The sequence below is a fragment of the Osmerus mordax genome, chromosome 8 (genome assembly GCF_038355195.1).
Source record: "Osmerus mordax isolate fOsmMor3 chromosome 8, fOsmMor3.pri, whole genome shotgun sequence".
NCBI classification, from domain to species: domain Eukaryota; kingdom Metazoa; phylum Chordata; class Actinopteri; order Osmeriformes; family Osmeridae; genus Osmerus; species Osmerus mordax.
This window is the reverse complement of record NC_090057.1, coordinates 17,017,671-17,036,083: the sequence shown is the minus strand read 5'-3', so window position 1 is coordinate 17,036,083 and position 18,413 is coordinate 17,017,671. Positions and strand designations below refer to the sequence as shown.

Genomic DNA, 18,413 nt, shown 5'->3' with positions numbered 1-18,413 from the left:
AACGGTCGACATCTGTAACAATCAATTATGCTAAAGCTACGACACGTGGAACGTGTCTCTTGGTCAAAGACATTTCACGCAGAGTTCTGAAATCTTCCACATGACAAAACGTTACATAGAGAACTAAGTTGTTCATTTGTATCCGTGGATTCCTTGCATAGAGAGAACCAAATTCAGCTAAACTTGGCACGGATATAAGTATTGAACAAAATCAAGGCCGTTGTTGCACTCCTTCCACATCCCAGCAGTGTCGTCAATTGCACAGTCCAGCGCATCATGAGACAGATGCAAACATTACTGTGCCTGACTTTGCTTGAACAATCAATGTAAATACACTCAGAATAGGACAGTGAACACAGCCACACCTTTCCACCAGATTCCTGCTCAGTAAGGAACATTTGCATCTTCATCATGGATAGTGAGACCACTCCTTAGAAACACATTTCTCAAAAACAAACTATAGAAATGATCCCTGAAAGTATAATCTTGGTTATTGGACTGGGAACAACCTGGCTTTATATCTTGAGGAGCACATACGCACCACTGGGTTCCAAAGCCAATTGAACGGTCGACATCTGTAACAATCAATTATGCTAAAGCCGCGACACGTGGAATGTGTCTCTTAGTCAAAGACATTTCAGGCAGAGTTCTGAAATCTTCCACATGACAAACTTTTGCATAGAGAACTAAGTTGTTCATTTGTATTCGTGGATTCCTTGCATAGAGAGAACCAAATTCAGCTAAACTTGGCACGGATCTAAGTATTGATCAACATCAAGGCCGTTGTTGCAATCCCTCCACATCCCAGCAGTGCCGCAAATCGCACAGTCCAGCGCATCATGAGACGGATGCAAACATTACTGTGACTGACTTTGCTTGAACAATCAATGTAAATCCACTCAGAACATGATCCTTTCGTCCAAGTTCCATTCAAGAACTTGGAACAGTCATCAATCGTGGTAGGACAGTGAACACAGCCACACCTTTCCACCAGATTCCTGCTCAGAAAGGAACATCTTCATCATGGATGGTGAGACCACGCCTTAGAAACACATTTCACAAAAACAAACTATAGAAATGATCCCTGAAAGTATAGTCTTGGTTATTAGACTGGGAACAACCTGGCTTTATATCATGAGGAGCACATACGCACCACTGGGTTCCAAAGCCAATTGAATGGTCGACACCTGTAACAATCAATTATGCTAAAGCTGCGACACGTGGAACGTGTCTCTTGGTCAGACATTTCACGCAGAGTTCTGAAATCTTCCACATGACAAAACGTTGCATAGAGAACTAAATTGTTCATTTGTATCCGTGGATTCCTTGCATAGAGAGAACCAAATTCAGCTAAACATGGCACGGATCTAAGTATTAATCAACATCAAGGCCGTTGTTGCAATCCCTCCACATCCCAGCAGTGTCGCAAATCGCACAGTCCAGCGCATCATGAGACAGATGCAAACATTACTGTGACTGACTTTGCTTGAACAATCAATGTAAATCCACTCAGAACATGATCCTTTCGTCCAAGTTCCATTTAAGAACTTGGAACAGTCATCAATGGTGGCAGGACAGTGAACACAGCCACACCTTTCCACCAGATTCCTGCTCAGAAAGGAACATCTGCATCTTCATCATGGATAGTGAGACCACTCCTTAGAAACACATTTCTCAAAAACAAACTATAGAAATGATCCCTGAAAGTATAGTCTTGGTTGTTGGACTGGGAACAACCTGGCTTTATATCTCGAGGAGCGCATACGCACCACTGGGTTCCAAAGCCAATTGAATGGTCGACACCTGTAACAATCAATTATGCTAAAGCTACGACACGTGGAACGTGTCTCTTGGTCAAAGACATTTCCCGCAGAGTTCTGAAATCTTCCACATGACAAAACGTTACATAGAGAACTAAGTTGTTCATTTGTATCCGTGGATTCCTTGCATGGAGAGAACCAAATTCAGCTAAACTTGGCACGGATATAAGTATTGATCAACATCAAGGCCGTTGTTGCACTCCCTCCACATCCCAGCAGTTTCGTCAATTGCACAGTCCAGCGCATCATGAGACAGATGCAAACATTACTGTGACTGACTTTGCTTGAACAAACAATGTAAATCCACTCAGAACATGATCCTTTCGTCCAAGTTCCATTCAAGAACTTGGAACAGTCCTCAATGGTGGTAGGACAGTGAACACAGCCACACCTTTCCACCAGATTCCTGCTCAGTAAGGAACATTTGCATCTTCATCATGGATAGTGAGACCACTCCTTAGAAACACATTTCTCAAAAACAAACTATAGAAATGATCCCTGAAAGTATAATCTTGGTTATTGGACTGGGAACAACCTGGCTTTATATCTTGAGGAGCACATACGCACCACTGGGTTCCAAAGCCAATTGAACGGTCGACATCTGTAACAATCAATTATGCTAAAGCCGCGACACGTGGAATGTGTCTCTTAGTCAAAGACATTTCAGGCAGAGTTCTGAAATCTTCCACATGACAAACTTTTGCATAGAGAACTAAGTTGTTCATTTGTATTCGTGGATTCCTTGCATAGAGAGAACCAAATTCAGCTAAACTTGGCACGGATCTAAGTATTGATCAACATCAAGGCCGTTGTTGCAATCCCTCCACATCCCAGCAGTGTCGCAAATCGCACAGTCCAGCGCATCATGAGACGGATGCAAACATTACTGTGACTGACTTTGCTTGAACAATCAATGTAAATCCACTCAGAACATGATCCTTTCGTCCAAGTTCCATTCAAGAACTTGGAACAGTCATCAATGGTGGTAGGACAGTGAACACAGCCACACCTTTCCACCAGATTCCTGCTCAGAAAGGAACATCTTCATCATGGATGGTGAGACCACGCCTTAGAAACACATTTCACAAAAACAAACTATAGAAATGATCCCTGAAAGTATAGTCTTGGTTATTAGACTGGGAACAACCTGGCTTTATATCATGAGGAGCACATACGCACCACTGGGTTCCAAAGCCAATTGAATGGTCGACACCTGTAACAATCAATTATGCTAAAGCTGCGACACGTGGAACGTGTCTCTTGGTCAGACATTTCACGCAGAGTTCTGAAATCTTCCACATGACAAAACGTTGCATAGAGAACTAAATTGTTCATTTGTATCCGTGGATTCCTTGCATAGAGAGAACCAAATTCAGCTAAACATGGCACGGATCTAAGTATTAATCAACATCAAGGCCGTTGTTGCAATCCCTCCACATCCCAGCAGTGTCGCAAATCGCACAGTCCAGCGCATCATGAGACAGATGCAAACATTACTGTGACTGACTTTGCTTGAACAATCAATGTAAATCCACTCAGAACATGATCCTTTCGTCCAAGTTCCATTTAAGAACTTGGAACAGTCATCAATGGTGGCAGGACAGTGAACACAGCCACACCTTTCCACCAGATTCCTGCTCAGAAAGGAACATCTGCATCTTCATCATGGATAGTGAGACCACTCCTTAGAAACACATTTCTCAAAAACAAACTATAGAAATGATCCCTGAAAGTATAGTCTTGGTTGTTGGACTGGGAACAACCTGGCTTTATATCTCGAGGAGCGCATACGCACCACTGGGTTCCAAAGCCAATTGAATGGTCGACACCTGTAACAATCAATTATGCTAAAGCTACGACACGTGGAACGTGTCTCTTGGTCAAAGACATTTCCCGCAGAGTTCTGAAATCTTCCACATGACAAAACGTTACATAGAGAACTAAGTTGTTCATTTGTATCCGTGGATTCCTTGCATGGAGAGAACCAAATTCAGCTAAACTTGGCACGGATATAAGTATTGATCAACATCAAGGCCGTTGTTGCACTCCCTCCACATCCCAGCAGTTTCGTCAATTGCACAGTCCAGCGCATCATGAGACAGATGCAAACATTACTGTGACTGACTTTGCTTGAACAAACAATGTAAATCCACTCAGAACATGATCCTTTCGTCCAAGTTCCATTCAAGAACTTGGAACAGTCCTCAATGGTGGTAGGACAGTGAACACAGCCACACCTTTCCACCAGATTCCTGCTCAGAAAGGAACATCTGCATCTTCATCATGGATAGTGAGACCACTCCTTAGAAACACATTTCTCAAAAACAAACTATAGAAATAATCCCTGAAAGTATAGTGTTGGTTGTTGGACTGGGAACAACCTGGCTTTATATCTTGAGGAGCACATACGCACCACCTGGGTTCCAAAGCCAATTGAATGGTCGACATCTGTAACAATCAATTAAGCTAAAGCCGCGACACGTGAAATGTGTCTCTTGGTCAAAGACATTTCAGGCAGAGTTCTGAAAACTTCCACATGACAAAATTTTGCATATAGAACTAAATTGTTCATTTGTATCCGTGGATTCCTTGCATAGAGAGAACCAAATTCAGCTAAACTTGGCACGGATATAAGTATTGATCAACATCAAGGCCGTTGTTGCACTCCCTCCACATCCCAGCAGTGTCGTAAATAGCACAGTCCAGCGCATCATGAGACAGATGCAAACATTACTGTGACTGACTTTGCTTGAACAATCAATGTAAATCCACTCAGAACATGATCCTTTCGTCCAAGTTCCATTCAGGAACTTGGAACAGTCATCAATGGTGGTAGGACAGTGAACACAGCCACACCTTCCCACCAGATTCCTGCTCAGAAAGGAACATCTTCATCATGGATAGTGAGACCACGCCTTAGAAACACATTTCACAAAAACAAACTATAGAGATGATCCCTGAAAGTATAGTCTTGGTTGCTAGACTGGGAACAACCTGGCTTTATATCATGAGGAGCACATACGCACCACTGGGTTCCAAAGCCAATTGAATGGTCGACACCTGTAACAATCAATTATGCTAAAGCTGCGACACGTGGAACGTGTCTCTTGGTCAGACATTTCACGCAGAGTTCTGAAATCTTCCACATGACAAAACGTTGCATAGAGAACTAAATTGTTCATTTGTATCCGTGGATTCCTTGCATAGAGAGAACCAAATTCAGCTAAACTTGGCACGGATCTAAGTATTAATCAACATCAAGGCCGTTGTTGCAATCCCTCCACATCCCAGCAGTGTCGCAAATCGCACAGTCCAGCGCATCATGAGACAGATGCAAACATTACTGTGACTGACTTTGCTTGAACAATCAATGTAAATCCACTCAGAACATGATCCTCTCGTCCAAGTTCCATTCAAGAACTTGGAACAGTCATCAATGGTGGTAAGACAGTGAACACAGCCACACCTTTCCACCAGATTCCTGCTCAGAAAGGAACATCTGCATCTTCATCATGGATAGTGAGACCACTCCTTAGAAACACATTTCTCAAAAACAAACTATAGAAATGATATCTGAAAGTATAGTCTTAATTGTTGGACTGGGAACAACCTGGCTTTATATCTCGAGGAGCACATACGCACCACTGGGTTCCAAAGCCAATTGAATGGTCGACACCTGTAACAATCAATTATGCTAAAGCTACGACACGTGGAACGTGTCTCTTGGTCAAAGACATTTCCCGCAGAGTTCTGAAATCTTCTACATGACAAAACGTTACATAGAGAATTAAGTTGTTCATTTGTATCCGTGGATTCCTTGCATAGAGAGAACCAAATTCAGCTAAACTTGGCACGGATATAAGTATTGATCAACATCAAGGCCGTTGTTGCACTCCCTCCACATCCCAGCAGTGTCGTCAATTGCACAGTCCAGCGCATCATGAGACAGATGTAAACATTACTGTGACTGACTTTGCTTGAACAATCAATGTAAATCCACTCAGAACATGATCCTTTCGTCCAAGTTCCATTCAAGAACTTGGAACAGTCATCAATGGTGGTAGAACAGTGAACACAGCCACACCTTTCCACCAGATTCCTGCTCAGAAAGGAACATCTTCATCATGGATAGTGAGACCACGCCTTAGAAACACATTTCACAAAAACGAACTATAGAAATGATCCCTGAAAGTATAGTCTTGGTTGTTAGACTGGGAACAACCTGGCTTTATATCATGAGGAGCACATACGCACCACTGGGTTCCAAAGCCAATTGAATGGTCGACACCTGTAACAATCAATTATGCTAAAGCTGCGACACGTGGAACGTGTCTCTTGGTCAGACATTTCACGCAGAGTTCTGAAATCTTCCACATGACAAAACGTTGCATAGAGAACTAAATTGTTCATTTGTATCCGTGGATTCCTTGCATAGAGAGAACCAAATTCAGCTAAACTTGGCACGGATCTAAGTATTAATCAACATCAAGGCCGTTGTTGCAATCCCTCCACATCCCAGCAGTGTCGCAAATCGCACAGTCCAGCGCATCATGAGACAGATGCAAACATTACTGTGACTGACTTTGCTTGAACAATCAATGTAAATCCACTCAGAACATGATCCTCTCGTCCAAGTTCCATTCAAGAACTTGGAACAGTCATCAATGGTGGTAGGACAGTGAACACAGCCACACCTTTCCACCAGATTCCTGCTCAGAAAGGAACATCTGCATCTTCATCATGGATAGTGAGACCACTCCTTAGAAACACATTTCTCAAAAACAAACTATAGAAATGATCCCTGAAAGTATAGTCTTGGTTGTTGGACTGGGAACAACCTGGCTTTATATCTCGAGGAGCACATACGCACCACTGGGTTCCAAAGCCAATTGAATGGTCGACACCTGTAACAATCAATTATGCTAAAGCTACGACACGTGGAACGTGTCTCTTGGTCAAAGACATTTCCCGCAGAGTTCTGAAATCTTCCACATGACAAAACGTTGCATAGAGAACTAAATTGTTCATTTGTATCCGTGGATTCCTTGCATAGAGAGAACCAAATTCAGCTAAACTTGGCACGGATCTAAGTATTAATCAACATCAAGGCCGTTGTTGCAATCCCTCCACATCCCAGCAGTGTCGCAAATCGCACAGTCCAGCGCATCATGAGACAGATGCAAACATTACTGTGACTGACTTTGCTTGAACAATCAATGTAAATCCACTCAGAACATGATCCTCTCGTCCAAGTTCCATTCAAGAACTTGGAACAGTCATCAATGGTGGTAGGACAGTGAACACAGCCACACCTTTCCACCAGATTCCTGCTCAGAAAGGAACATCTGCATCTTCATCATGGATAGTGAGACCACTCCTTAGAAACACATTTCTCAAAAACAAACTATAGAAATGATCCCTGAAAGTATAGTCTTGGTTGTTGGACTGGGAACAACCTGGCTTTATATCTCGAGGAGCACATACGCACCACTGGGTTCCAAAGCCAATTGAATGGTCGACACCTGTAACAATCAATTATGCTAAAGCTACGACACGTGGAACGTGTCTCTTGGTCAAAGACATTTCCCGCAGAGTTCTGAAATCTTCCACATGACAAAACGTTACATAGAGAACTAAGTTGTTCATTTGTATCCGTGGATTCCTTGCATAGAGAGAACCAAATTCAGCTAAACTTGGCACGGATATAAGTATTGATCAACATCAAGGCCGTTGTTGCACTCCCTCCACATCCCAGCAGTGTCGTCAATTGCACAGTCCAGCGCATCATGAGACAGATGCAAACATTACTGTGACTGTCTTTGCTTGAACAATCAATGTAAATCCACTCAGAACATGATCCTTTCGTCCAAGTTCCATTCAAGAACTTGGAACAGTCCTCAATGGTGGTAGGACAGTGAACACAGCCACACCTTTCCACCAGATTCCTGCTCAGAAAGGAACATCTGCATCTTCATCATGGATAGTAAGACCACGCCTTAAAAACACATTTTACAAAAACAAACTATAGAAATTATCCCTGAAAGTATAGTCTTGGTTGTTGGACTGGGAACAACCTGGCTTTATATCTTGAGGAGCACATACGCACCACTGGGTTCCAAAGCCAATTGAACGGTCGGCATCTGTAACAATCAATTATGCTAAAGCCGCGACACGTGGAATGTGTCTCTTGGTCAAAGACATTTCAGGCAGAGTTCTGAAATCTTCCACATGACAAAATTTTGCATAGAGAACTAAATTGTTCATTTGTATCCGTGGATTCCTTGCATAGAGAGAACCAAATTCAGCTAAACTTGGCACGGATCTAAGTATTTATCAACATCAAGGCCGTTGTTGCACTCCCTCCACATCCCAGCAGTGTCGTAAATAGCACAGTCCAGCGCATCATGAGACAGATGCAAACATTACTGTGACTGACTTTGCTTGAACAATCAATGTAAATCCACTCAGAACATGATCCTTTCGTCCAAGTTCCATTCAAGAATAGTCATCAATAGTGGTAGGACAGTGAACACAGCCACACCTTTCCACCAGATTCCTGCTCAGAAAGGAACATCTGCATCTTCATCATGGATAGTGAGACCACTCCTTAGAAACACATTTCTCAAAAACAAACTATAGAAATGATCCCTGAAAGTATAGTCTTGGTTGTTGGACTGGGAACAACCTGGCTTTATATCTTGAGGAGCACATACGCACCACTGGGTTCCAAAGCCAATTGAACGGTCGACATCTGTAACAATCAATTATGCTAAAGCTACGACACGTGGAACGTGTCTCTTGGTCAAAGACATTTCACGCAGAGTTCTGAAATCTTCCACATGACAAAACGTTACATAGAGAACTAAGTTGTTCATTTGTATCCGTGGATTCCTTGCATAGAGAGAACCAAATTCAGCTAAACTTGGCACGGATATAAGTATTGAACAAAATCAAGGCCGTTGTTGCACTCCTTCCACATCCCAGCAGTGTCGTCAATTGCACAGTCCAGCGCATCATGAGACAGATGCAAACATTACTGTGACTGACTTTGCTTGAACAATCAATGTAAATACACTCAGAACATGATCCTTTCGTCCAAATTCCATTCAAGAACTTGGAACAGTCATCAATGGTGGTAGGACAGTGAACACAGCCACACCTTTCCACCAGATTCCTGCTCAGAAAGGAACATCTGCATCTTCATCATGGATAGTGAGACCACGCCTTAAAAACACATTTTACAAAAACAAACTATAGAAATTATCCCTGAAAGTATAGTCTTGGTTGTTGGACTGGGAACAACCTGGCTTTATATCTTGAGGAGCACATACGCACCACTGGGTTCCAAAGCCAATTGAACGGTCGACATCTGTAACAATCAATTATGCTAAAGCTACGACACGTGGAACGTGTCTCTTGGTCAAAGACATTTCACGCAGAGTTCTGAAATCTTCCACATGACAAAACGTTACATAGAGAACTAAGTTGTTCATTTGTATCCGTGGATTCCTTGCATAGAGAGAACCAAATTCAGCTAAACTTGGCACGGATATAAGTATTGAACAAAATCAAGGCCGTTGTTGCACTCCCTCCACATCCCAGCAGTGTCGTCAATTGCACAGTCCAGCGCATCATGAGACAGATGCAAACATTACTGTGACTGACTTTGCTTGAACAATCAATGTAAATACACTCAGAACATGATCCTTTCGTCCAAATTCCATTCAAGAACTTGGAACAGTCATCAATGGTGGTAGGACAGTGAACACAGCCACACCTTTCCACCAGATTCCTGCTCAGAAAGGAACATCTGCATCTTCATCATGGATAGTGAGACCACGCCTTAAAAACACATTTTACAAAAACAAACTATAGAAATTATCCCTGAAAGTATAGTCTTGGTTGTTGGACTGGGAACAACCTGGCTTTATATCTTGAGGAGCACATACGCACCACTGGGTTCCAAAGCCAATTGAACGGTCGGCATCTGTAACAATCAATTATGCTAAAGCCGCGACACGTGGAATGTGTCTCTTGGTCAAAGACATTTCAGGCAGAGTTCTGAAATCTTCCACATGACAAAATTTTGCATAGAGAACTAAATTGTTCATTTGTATCTGTGGATTCCTTGCATAGAGAGAACCAAATTCAGCTAAACTTGGCACGGATCTAAGTATTGATCAACATCAAGGCCGTTGTTGCACTCCCTCCACATCCCAGCAGTGTCGTAAATAGCACAGTCCAGCGCATCATGAGACAGATGCAAACATTACTGTGACTGACTTTGCTTGAACAATCAATGTAAATCCACTCAGAACATGATCCTTTCATCCAAGAACTTGGAACAGTCATCAATGGTGGTAGGACAGTGAACACAGCCACACCTTTCCACCAGATTCCTGCTCTGAAAGAAACATCTGCATCTTCATCATGGATAGAGAGACCACTCCTTACAAATACATTTCTCATAAACAAACTATAGAAATGATCCCTGAAAGTATAGTCTTGGTTGTTGGACTGGGAACAACCTGGCTTTATATCTTGAGGAGCACATACGCACCACTGGGTTCCAAAGCCAATTGAATGGTCGACACCTGTAACAATCAATTATGCTAAAGCTGCGACACGTGGAACGTGTCTCTTGGTCAGACATTTCATGAAGAGTTCTGATATCTTACACATGACAAAACGTTGCATAGAGAACTAAGTTGTTCATTTGTATCCGTGGATTCCTTGCATAGAGAGAACCAAATTCAGCTAAACTTGGCACGGATCTAAGTATTGATCAACATCAAGGCCGTTGTTGCACTCCCTCCACATCCCTGCAGTGTTGCAAATCGCACAGTCCAGCGCATCATGAGACAGATGCAAACATTACTGTGACTGACTTTGCTTGAACAATCAATGTAAATCCACTCAGAACATGATCCTTTCATCCAAGAACTTGAAACAGTCATCAATGGTGGTAGGACAGTGAACACAGCCACACCTTTTCACCAGATTCCTGCTCAGAAAGGAACATCTGCATCTTCATCATCGATTGTGAGACCACTCCTTGGAAACACATTTCTCAAAAACAAACTATAGAAATGATCCCTGAAAGTATAGTCTTGGTTGATGGACTGGGAACAACCTGGATTTATATCTTGAGGAGCACATACGCACCACCTGGTTCCAAAGCCAATTGAATGGTCGACACCTGTAACAATCAATTATGCTAAAGCTGCGACACGTAGAACGTGTCTCTTGGTCAGACATTTCACGCAGAGTTCTGAAATCTTCCACATGACAAAACGTTGCATAGAGAACTAAGTTGTTCATTTGTATCCGTGGATTCCTTGCATAGAGAGAACCAAATTCAGCTAAACTTGGCACGGATCTAAGGATTGATCAACATCAAGGCCGTTGTTGCAATCCCTCCACATCCCAGCAGTGTCGCAAATTTCACAGTCCATTGCATAATGGGTCAGAAGCAAACATTACTGTGACTGACTTTGCTTGAACAATCAATGTACATCCACTCAGAACATGATCCTTTCGTCCAAGTTCCATTCAAGAACTTGGAACAGGCATCAATGGTGGTAGGACAGTGAACACAGCCACACCTTTCCACCAGATTCCTGCTCAGAAAGGAACATCTGCATCTTCATCATGAATTGTGAGACCACTCCTTGGAAACACATTTCTCAAAAACAAACTATAGAAATGATCCCTGAAAGTATAGTCTTGGTTGATTGTCTGGGAACAACCTGACTTTATATCTCGAGGAGCGCATACGCACCACTGGGTTCCAAAGCCAATTGAATGGTCGACACCTGTAACAATCAATTATGCTAAAGCTGCGACACGTGGAATGTGTCTCTTGGTCAGACATTTCACGCAGAGTTCTGAAATCTTCCACATGACAAAACATTGCATAGAGAACTAAGTTGTTCATTTGTATCCGTGGATTCCTTGCATAGAGAGAACCAAATTCAGCTAAACTTGGCACGGATCTAAGTATTGATCAACATCAAGGCCGTTGTTCCAATCCCTCCACATCCCAGCAGTGTCGCAAATCGCACAGTCCAGCGCATCATGAGACAGATGCAAACATTACTGTGACTGACTTTGCTTGAACAATCAATGTAAATCCACTCAGAACATGATCCTTTCGTCCAATTTCCATTCAAGAACTTGGAACAGTCATCAATGGTGGTAGGACAGTGAACACAGCCACACCTTTCCACCAGATTCTTGCTCAGCAAGGAATATCTGCGTCTTCATCATGGATAGTGAGACCACTCCTTAGAAACACTTTTCTCAAAAACAAACTATAGAAATGATCTCTGAGAGTATAGTCTTGGTTGTTGGACTGGGAACAACCTGGCTTTATATCTTGAGGAGCACATACGCACCACTGGGTTCCAAAGCCAATTGAACGGTGGACATCTGTAACAATCAATTATGCTAAAGCTGCGACACGTGGAACGTGTCTCTTGGTCAAAGACATTTCAGGCAGAGTTCTGAAATCTTCCACATGACAAAACGTTGCATAGAGAACTAAGTTGTTCATTTGTATCCGTGGATTCCTTGCATAGAGAGAACCAAATTCAGCTAAACTTGGCACGGATCTAAGTATTGATCAACATCAAGGTCGTTGTTGCACTCCCTCCACATTCCAGCAGTGTCGCATATCGCACAGTCCAGCGCATCATGAGACAGATGCAAACATTACTGTGACTGACTATGCTTGAACAATCAATGTAAATCCACTCAGAACATGATCCTTTCGTCCAAGTTCCATTCAAGAACTTGGAACAGTCATCAATGGTGGTAGGACAGTGAACACAGCCACACCTTTCCACCAGATTCCTGCTCAGAAACGAACATCTGCATCTTCATCATGGATAGTGAGACCACTCCTTAGAAACACATGTCTCAAAAACAAACTATAGAAATGATTCCTGAAAGTATAATATTGGTTGTTGAACTGGGAACAACCTGGCTTTATATCTCGAGGAGCGCATACACACCACTGGGTTCCAAAGCCAATTGAATGGTTGACACCTGTAACAATCAATTATGCTAAAGCTGCGACACGTGGAACGTGTCTCTTGGTCAAAGACATTTCACGCAGAGTTCTGAAATCTTCCACATGACAAAACGTTGCATAGAGAACTAAGTTGTTCATTTGTATCCGTGGATTCCTTGCATAGAGAGCCAAATTCAGCTAAACTTGGCACGGATCTAAGTATTGATCAACATCAAGGTCGTTGTTGCACTCCCTCCACATTCCAGCAGTGTCGCATATCGCACAGTCCAGCGCATCATGAGACAGATGCAAACATTACTGTGACTGACTTTGCTTGAACAATCAATGTAAATCCACTCAGAACATGATCCTTTCGTCCAAGTTCCATTCAAGAACTTGGAACAGTCATCAATGGTGGTAGGACAGTGAACATAGCCACACCTTTCCACCAGATTCTTGTTCAGAAACGAACATCTGCATCTTCATCATGGATAGTGAGACCACTCCTTAGAAACACATGTCTCAAAAACAAACTATAGAAATGATTCCTGAAAGTATAATATTGGTTGTTGAACTGGGAACAACCTGGCTTTATATCTCGAGGAGCGCATACACACCACTGGGTTCCAAAGCCAATTGAATGGTTGACACCTGTAACAATCAATTATGCTAAAGCTGCGACACATGGAACGTGTCTCTTGGTCAAAGACATTTCACGCAGAGTTCTGAAATCTTCCACATGACAAAACGTTGCATAGAGAACTAAGTTGTTCATTTGTATCCGTGGATTCCTTGCATAGAGGGAACCATATTCAGCTAAACTTGGCACGGATCTAAGTATTGATCAACATCAAGGCCGTTGTTGCACTCCCTCCACATCCCAGCAGTGTCGCAAAACACACAGTCCAGCGCATCATGAGACAGATGCAAACATTACTGTGACTGACTTTACTTGAACAATCAATGCAAATCCACTCAGAATAGGACAGTGAACACAGCCACAACTTTCCACCAGATTCCTGCTCAGTAAGGAACATTTGCATCTTCATCATGGATAGTGAGACCACTCCTTAGAAACAAATTTCTCAAAAACAAACTATAGAAATGATCCCTGAAAGTATAGTCTTAGTTGTTGGACTGGGAACAACCTGGCTTTATATCTCGAGGAGCGCATACGCACCACTGGGTTCCAAAGCCAATTGAATGGTCGACACCTGTAACAATCAATTATGCTAAAGCTGCGACACGTGGAATGTGTGTCTTGGTCAGACATTTCGCGCAGAGTTCTGAAATCTTCCACATGACAAAACATTGCATAGAGAACTAAATTGGTCATTTGTATCCGTGGATTCCTTGCATAGAGAGAACCAAATTCAGCTAAACTTGGCACGGATCTAAGTATTGATCAACATCAAGGCCGTTGTTGCACTCCCTCCACATTCCAGCAGTGTCGTAAATTGCACAGTCCAGCGCATCATGAGACGGATGCAAACATTACTGTGACTGACTTTGCTTGAACAATCAATGTAAATCCACTCAGAACATGATCCTTTCGTCCAAGTTCCATTCAAGAACTTGGAACAGTCATCAATGGTGGTAGGACAGTGAACACAGCCACACCTTTCCACCAGATTCCTGCTCAGAAAGGAACATCTTCATCATGGATAGTGAGACCACGCCTTAGAAACACATTTCACAAAAACGAACTATAGAAATGATCCCTGAAAGTATAGTCTTGGTTGTTAGACTGGGAACAACCTGGCTTTATATCATGAGGAGCACATACGCACCACTGGGTTCCAAAGCCAATTGAATGGTCGACACCTGTAACAATCAATTATGCTAAAGCTGCGACACGTGGAACGTGTCTCTTGGTCAGACATTTCACGCAGAGTTCTGAAATCTTCCACATGACAAAACGTTGCATAGAGAACTAAATTGTTCATTTGTATCCGTGGATTCCTTGCATAGAGAGAACCAAATTCAGCTAAACTTGGCACGGATCTAAGTATTAATCAACATCAAGGCCGTTGTTGCAATCCCTCCACATCCCAGCAGTGTCGCAAATCGCACAGTCCAGCGCATCATGAGACAGATGCAAACATTACTGTGACTGACTTTGCTTGAACAATCAATGTAAATCCACTCAGAACATGATCCTCTCGTCCAAGTTCCATTCAAGAACTTGGAACAGTCATCAATGGTGGTAGGACAGTGAACACAGCCACACCTTTCCACCAGATTCCTGCTCTGAAAGAAACATCTGCATCTTCATCATGGATAGAGAGACCACTCCTTACAAATACATTTCTCATAAACAAACTATAGAAATGATCCCTGAAAGTATAGTCTTGGTTGTTGGACTGGGAACAACCTGGCTTTATATCTTGAGGAGCACATACGCACCACTGGGTTCCAAAGCCAATTGAATGGTCGACACCTGTAACAATCAATTATGCTAAAGCTGCGACACGTGGAACGTGTCTCTTGGTCAGACATTTCATGAAGAGTTCTGATATCTTACACATGACAAAACGTTGCATAGAGAACTAAGTTGTTCATTTGTATCCGTGGATTCCTTGCATAGAGAGAACCAAATTCAGCTAAACTTGGCACGGATCTAAGTATTGATCAACATCAAGGCCGTTGTTGCACTCCCTCCACATCCCTGCAGTGTTGCAAATCGCACAGTCCAGCGCATCATGAGACAGATGCAAACATTACTGTGACTGACTTTGCTTGAACAATCAATGTAAATCCACTCAGAACATGATCCTTTCATCCAAGAACTTGAAACAGTCATCAATGGTGGTAGGACAGTGAACACAGCCACACCTTTTCACCAGATTCCTGCTCAGAAAGGAACATCTGCATCTTCATCATCGATTGTGAGACCACTCCTTGGAAACACATTTCTCAAAAACAAACTATAGAAATGATCCCTGAAAGTATAGTCTTGGTTGATGGACTGGGAACAACCTGGATTTATATCTTGAGGAGCACATACGCACCACCTGGTTCCAAAGCCAATTGAATGGTCGACACCTGTAACAATCAATTATGCTAAAGCTGCGACACGTAGAACGTGTCTCTTGGTCAGACATTTCACGCAGAGTTCTGAAATCTTCCACATGACAAAACGTTGCATAGAGAACTAAGTTGTTCATTTGTATCCGTGGATTCCTTGCATAGAGAGAACCAAATTCAGCTAAACTTGGCACGGATCTAAGGATTGATCAACATCAAGGCCGTTGTTGCAATCCCTCCACATCCCAGCAGTGTCGCAAATTTCACAGTCCATTGCATAATGGGTCAGAAGCAAACATTACTGTGACTGACTTTGCTTGAACAATCAATGTACATCCACTCAGAACATGATCCTTTCGTCCAAGTTCCATTCAAGAACTTGGAACAGGCATCAATGGTGGTAGGACAGTGAACACAGCCACACCTTTCCACCAGATTCCTGCTCAGAAAGGAACATCTGCATCTTCATCATGAATTGTGAGACCACTCCTTGGAAACACATTTCTCAAAAACAAACTATAGAAATGATCCCTGAAAGTATAGTCTTGGTTGATTGTCTGGGAACAACCTGGCTTTATATCTCGAGGAGCGCATACGCACCACTGGGTTCCAAAGCCAATTGAATGGTCGACACCTGTAACAATCAATTATGCTAAAGCTGCGACACGTGGAATGTGTCTCTTGGTCAGACATTTCACGCAGAGTTCTGAAATCTTCCACATGACAAAACATTGCATAGAGAACTAAGTTGTTCATTTGTATCCGTGGATTCCTTGCATAGAGAGAACCAAATTCAGCTAAACTTGGCACGGATCTAAGTATTGATCAACATCAAGGCCGTTGTTCCAATCCCTCCACATCCCAGCAGTGTCGCAAATCGCACAGTCCAGCGCATCATGAGACAGATGCAAACATTACTGTGACTGACTTTGCTTGAACAATCAATGTAAATCCACTCAGAACATGATCCTTTCGTCCAATTTCCATTCAAGAACTTGGAACAGTCATCAATGGTGGTAGGACAGTGAACACAGCCACACCTTTCCACCAGATTCTTGCTCAGCAAGGAATATCTGCGTCTTCATCATGGATAGTGAGACCACTCCTTAGAAACACTTTTCTCAAAAACAAACTATAGAAATGATCTCTGAGAGTATAGTCTTGGTTGTTGGACTGGGAACAACCTGGCTTTATATCTTGAGGAGCACATACGCACCACTGGGTTCCAAAGCCAATTGAACGGTGGACATCTGTAACAATCAATTATGCTAAAGCTGCGACACGTGGAACGTGTCTCTTGGTCAAAGACATTTCAGGCAGAGTTCTGAAATCTTCCACATGACAAAACGTTGCATAGAGAACTAAGTTGTTCATTTGTATCCGTGGATTCCTTGCATAGAGAGAACCAAATTCAGCTAAACTTGGCACGGATCTAAGTATTGATCAACATCAAGGTCGTTGTTGCACTCCCTCCACATTCCAGCAGTGTCGCATATCGCACAGTCCAGCGCATCATGAGACAGATGCAAACATTACTGTGACTGACTATGCTTGAACAATCAATGTAAATCCACTCAGAACATGATCCTTTCGTCCAAGTTCCATTCAAGAACTTGGAACAGTCATCAATGGTGGTAGGACAGTGAACACAGCCACACCTTTCCACCAGATTCCTGCTCAGAAACGAACATCTGCATCTTCATCATGGATAGTGAGACCACTCCTTAGAAACACATGTCTCAAAAACAAACTATAGAAATGATTCCTGAAAGTATAATATTGGTTGTTGAACTGGGAACAACCTGGCTTTATATCTCGAGGAGCGCATACACACCACTGGGTTCCAAAGCCAATTGAATGGTTGACACCTGTAACAATCAATTATGCTAAAGCTGCGACACGTGGAACGTGTCTCTTGGTCAAAGACATTTCACGCAGAGTTCTGAAATCTTCCACATGACAAAACGTTGCATAGAGAACTAAGTTGTTCATTTGTATCCGTGGATTCCTTGCATAGAGGGAACCATATTCAGCTAAACTTGGCACGGATCTAAGTATTGATCAACATCAAGGCCGTTGTTGCACTCCCTCCACATCCCAGCAGTGTCGCAAAACACACAGTCCAGCGCATCATGAGACAGATGCAAACATTACTGTGACTGACTTTGCTTGAACAATCAATGCAAATCCACTCAGAATAGGACAGTGAACACAGCCACAACTTTCCACCAGATTCCTGCTCAGTAAGGAACATTTGCATCTTCATCATGGATAGTGAGACCACTCCTTAGAAACACATTTCTCAAAAACAAACTATAGAAATGATCCCTGAAAGTATAGTCTTAGTTGTTGGACTGGGAACAACCTGGCTTTATATCTCGAGGAGCGCATACGCACCACTGGGTTCCAAAGCCAATTGAATGGTCGACACCTGTAACAATCAATTATGCTAAAGCTGCGACACGTGGAATGTGTGTCTTGGTCAGACATTTCGCGCAGAGTTCTGAAATCTTCCACATGACAAAACATTGCATAGAGAACTAAATTGGTCA

At 42.7% G+C, this 18,413-nt stretch overlaps 23 non-coding genes and 7 pseudogenes across 23 annotated transcripts; all 30 read right to left on the bottom strand.

Annotated features, from left to right (window-relative positions):
* Window positions 1–286: 286 nt before the first annotated feature.
* On the bottom strand, window positions 287–488 carry LOC136948560 (small nucleolar RNA U3; annotated as a pseudogene).
* Window positions 489–894: 406 nt separating this feature from the next.
* LOC136948407 (small nucleolar RNA U3) lies at window positions 895–1,100 on the bottom strand. Its single transcript, XR_010877273.1, has one exon. It is a non-coding gene; the product is annotated as a small nucleolar RNA U3 (small nucleolar RNA).
* A 404-nt stretch (window positions 1,101–1,504) lies between these two features.
* Window positions 1,505–1,716, bottom strand: LOC136948610 (small nucleolar RNA U3). Its single transcript, XR_010877378.1, has one exon. It is a non-coding gene; the product is annotated as a small nucleolar RNA U3 (small nucleolar RNA).
* Window positions 1,717–2,122: 406 nt separating this feature from the next.
* LOC136948300 (small nucleolar RNA U3) lies at window positions 2,123–2,334 on the bottom strand. The gene has a single exon (XR_010877173.1). It is a non-coding gene; the product is annotated as a small nucleolar RNA U3 (small nucleolar RNA).
* A 406-nt stretch (window positions 2,335–2,740) lies between these two features.
* Window positions 2,741–2,946, bottom strand: LOC136948270 (small nucleolar RNA U3). The gene has a single exon (XR_010877145.1). It is a non-coding gene; the product is annotated as a small nucleolar RNA U3 (small nucleolar RNA).
* Window positions 2,947–3,350: 404 nt separating this feature from the next.
* Window positions 3,351–3,562, bottom strand: LOC136948609 (small nucleolar RNA U3). The gene has a single exon (XR_010877377.1). It is a non-coding gene; the product is annotated as a small nucleolar RNA U3 (small nucleolar RNA).
* Window positions 3,563–3,968: 406 nt separating this feature from the next.
* Window positions 3,969–4,180, bottom strand: LOC136948396 (small nucleolar RNA U3). The gene has a single exon (XR_010877263.1). It is a non-coding gene; the product is annotated as a small nucleolar RNA U3 (small nucleolar RNA).
* Window positions 4,181–4,587: 407 nt separating this feature from the next.
* On the bottom strand, window positions 4,588–4,793 carry LOC136948296 (small nucleolar RNA U3). The gene has a single exon (XR_010877169.1). It is a non-coding gene; the product is annotated as a small nucleolar RNA U3 (small nucleolar RNA).
* A 404-nt stretch (window positions 4,794–5,197) lies between these two features.
* LOC136948309 (small nucleolar RNA U3) lies at window positions 5,198–5,409 on the bottom strand. Its single transcript, XR_010877181.1, has one exon. It is a non-coding gene; the product is annotated as a small nucleolar RNA U3 (small nucleolar RNA).
* A 406-nt stretch (window positions 5,410–5,815) lies between these two features.
* On the bottom strand, window positions 5,816–6,021 carry LOC136948353 (small nucleolar RNA U3). Its single transcript, XR_010877224.1, has one exon. It is a non-coding gene; the product is annotated as a small nucleolar RNA U3 (small nucleolar RNA).
* Window positions 6,022–6,425: 404 nt separating this feature from the next.
* Window positions 6,426–6,637, bottom strand: LOC136948231 (small nucleolar RNA U3). Its single transcript, XR_010877108.1, has one exon. It is a non-coding gene; the product is annotated as a small nucleolar RNA U3 (small nucleolar RNA).
* A 406-nt stretch (window positions 6,638–7,043) lies between these two features.
* Window positions 7,044–7,255, bottom strand: LOC136948230 (small nucleolar RNA U3). The gene has a single exon (XR_010877107.1). It is a non-coding gene; the product is annotated as a small nucleolar RNA U3 (small nucleolar RNA).
* A 406-nt stretch (window positions 7,256–7,661) lies between these two features.
* LOC136948334 (small nucleolar RNA U3) lies at window positions 7,662–7,873 on the bottom strand. Its single transcript, XR_010877205.1, has one exon. It is a non-coding gene; the product is annotated as a small nucleolar RNA U3 (small nucleolar RNA).
* Window positions 7,874–8,279: 406 nt separating this feature from the next.
* On the bottom strand, window positions 8,280–8,484 carry LOC136948493 (small nucleolar RNA U3; annotated as a pseudogene).
* A 406-nt stretch (window positions 8,485–8,890) lies between these two features.
* LOC136948443 (small nucleolar RNA U3) lies at window positions 8,891–9,102 on the bottom strand. Its single transcript, XR_010877303.1, has one exon. It is a non-coding gene; the product is annotated as a small nucleolar RNA U3 (small nucleolar RNA).
* A 406-nt stretch (window positions 9,103–9,508) lies between these two features.
* Window positions 9,509–9,720, bottom strand: LOC136948442 (small nucleolar RNA U3). The gene has a single exon (XR_010877302.1). It is a non-coding gene; the product is annotated as a small nucleolar RNA U3 (small nucleolar RNA).
* A 406-nt stretch (window positions 9,721–10,126) lies between these two features.
* Window positions 10,127–10,327, bottom strand: LOC136948367 (small nucleolar RNA U3; annotated as a pseudogene).
* Window positions 10,328–10,731: 404 nt separating this feature from the next.
* Window positions 10,732–10,932, bottom strand: LOC136948448 (small nucleolar RNA U3; annotated as a pseudogene).
* A 404-nt stretch (window positions 10,933–11,336) lies between these two features.
* LOC136948343 (small nucleolar RNA U3) lies at window positions 11,337–11,548 on the bottom strand. Its single transcript, XR_010877214.1, has one exon. It is a non-coding gene; the product is annotated as a small nucleolar RNA U3 (small nucleolar RNA).
* Window positions 11,549–11,952: 404 nt separating this feature from the next.
* Window positions 11,953–12,164, bottom strand: LOC136948488 (small nucleolar RNA U3). The gene has a single exon (XR_010877335.1). It is a non-coding gene; the product is annotated as a small nucleolar RNA U3 (small nucleolar RNA).
* Window positions 12,165–12,570: 406 nt separating this feature from the next.
* On the bottom strand, window positions 12,571–12,782 carry LOC136948369 (small nucleolar RNA U3). The gene has a single exon (XR_010877239.1). It is a non-coding gene; the product is annotated as a small nucleolar RNA U3 (small nucleolar RNA).
* A 404-nt stretch (window positions 12,783–13,186) lies between these two features.
* LOC136948411 (small nucleolar RNA U3) lies at window positions 13,187–13,398 on the bottom strand. Its single transcript, XR_010877277.1, has one exon. It is a non-coding gene; the product is annotated as a small nucleolar RNA U3 (small nucleolar RNA).
* Window positions 13,399–13,804: 406 nt separating this feature from the next.
* Window positions 13,805–13,961, bottom strand: LOC136948557 (small nucleolar RNA U3; annotated as a pseudogene).
* Window positions 13,962–14,365: 404 nt separating this feature from the next.
* LOC136948318 (small nucleolar RNA U3) lies at window positions 14,366–14,571 on the bottom strand. Its single transcript, XR_010877190.1, has one exon. It is a non-coding gene; the product is annotated as a small nucleolar RNA U3 (small nucleolar RNA).
* Window positions 14,572–14,975: 404 nt separating this feature from the next.
* On the bottom strand, window positions 14,976–15,187 carry LOC136948311 (small nucleolar RNA U3). Its single transcript, XR_010877183.1, has one exon. It is a non-coding gene; the product is annotated as a small nucleolar RNA U3 (small nucleolar RNA).
* A 404-nt stretch (window positions 15,188–15,591) lies between these two features.
* Window positions 15,592–15,792, bottom strand: LOC136948447 (small nucleolar RNA U3; annotated as a pseudogene).
* A 404-nt stretch (window positions 15,793–16,196) lies between these two features.
* LOC136948342 (small nucleolar RNA U3) lies at window positions 16,197–16,408 on the bottom strand. Its single transcript, XR_010877213.1, has one exon. It is a non-coding gene; the product is annotated as a small nucleolar RNA U3 (small nucleolar RNA).
* A 404-nt stretch (window positions 16,409–16,812) lies between these two features.
* On the bottom strand, window positions 16,813–17,024 carry LOC136948487 (small nucleolar RNA U3). Its single transcript, XR_010877334.1, has one exon. It is a non-coding gene; the product is annotated as a small nucleolar RNA U3 (small nucleolar RNA).
* Window positions 17,025–17,430: 406 nt separating this feature from the next.
* Window positions 17,431–17,642, bottom strand: LOC136948368 (small nucleolar RNA U3). Its single transcript, XR_010877238.1, has one exon. It is a non-coding gene; the product is annotated as a small nucleolar RNA U3 (small nucleolar RNA).
* A 406-nt stretch (window positions 17,643–18,048) lies between these two features.
* LOC136948563 (small nucleolar RNA U3) lies at window positions 18,049–18,205 on the bottom strand (annotated as a pseudogene).
* Window positions 18,206–18,413: the final 208 nt, after the last annotated feature.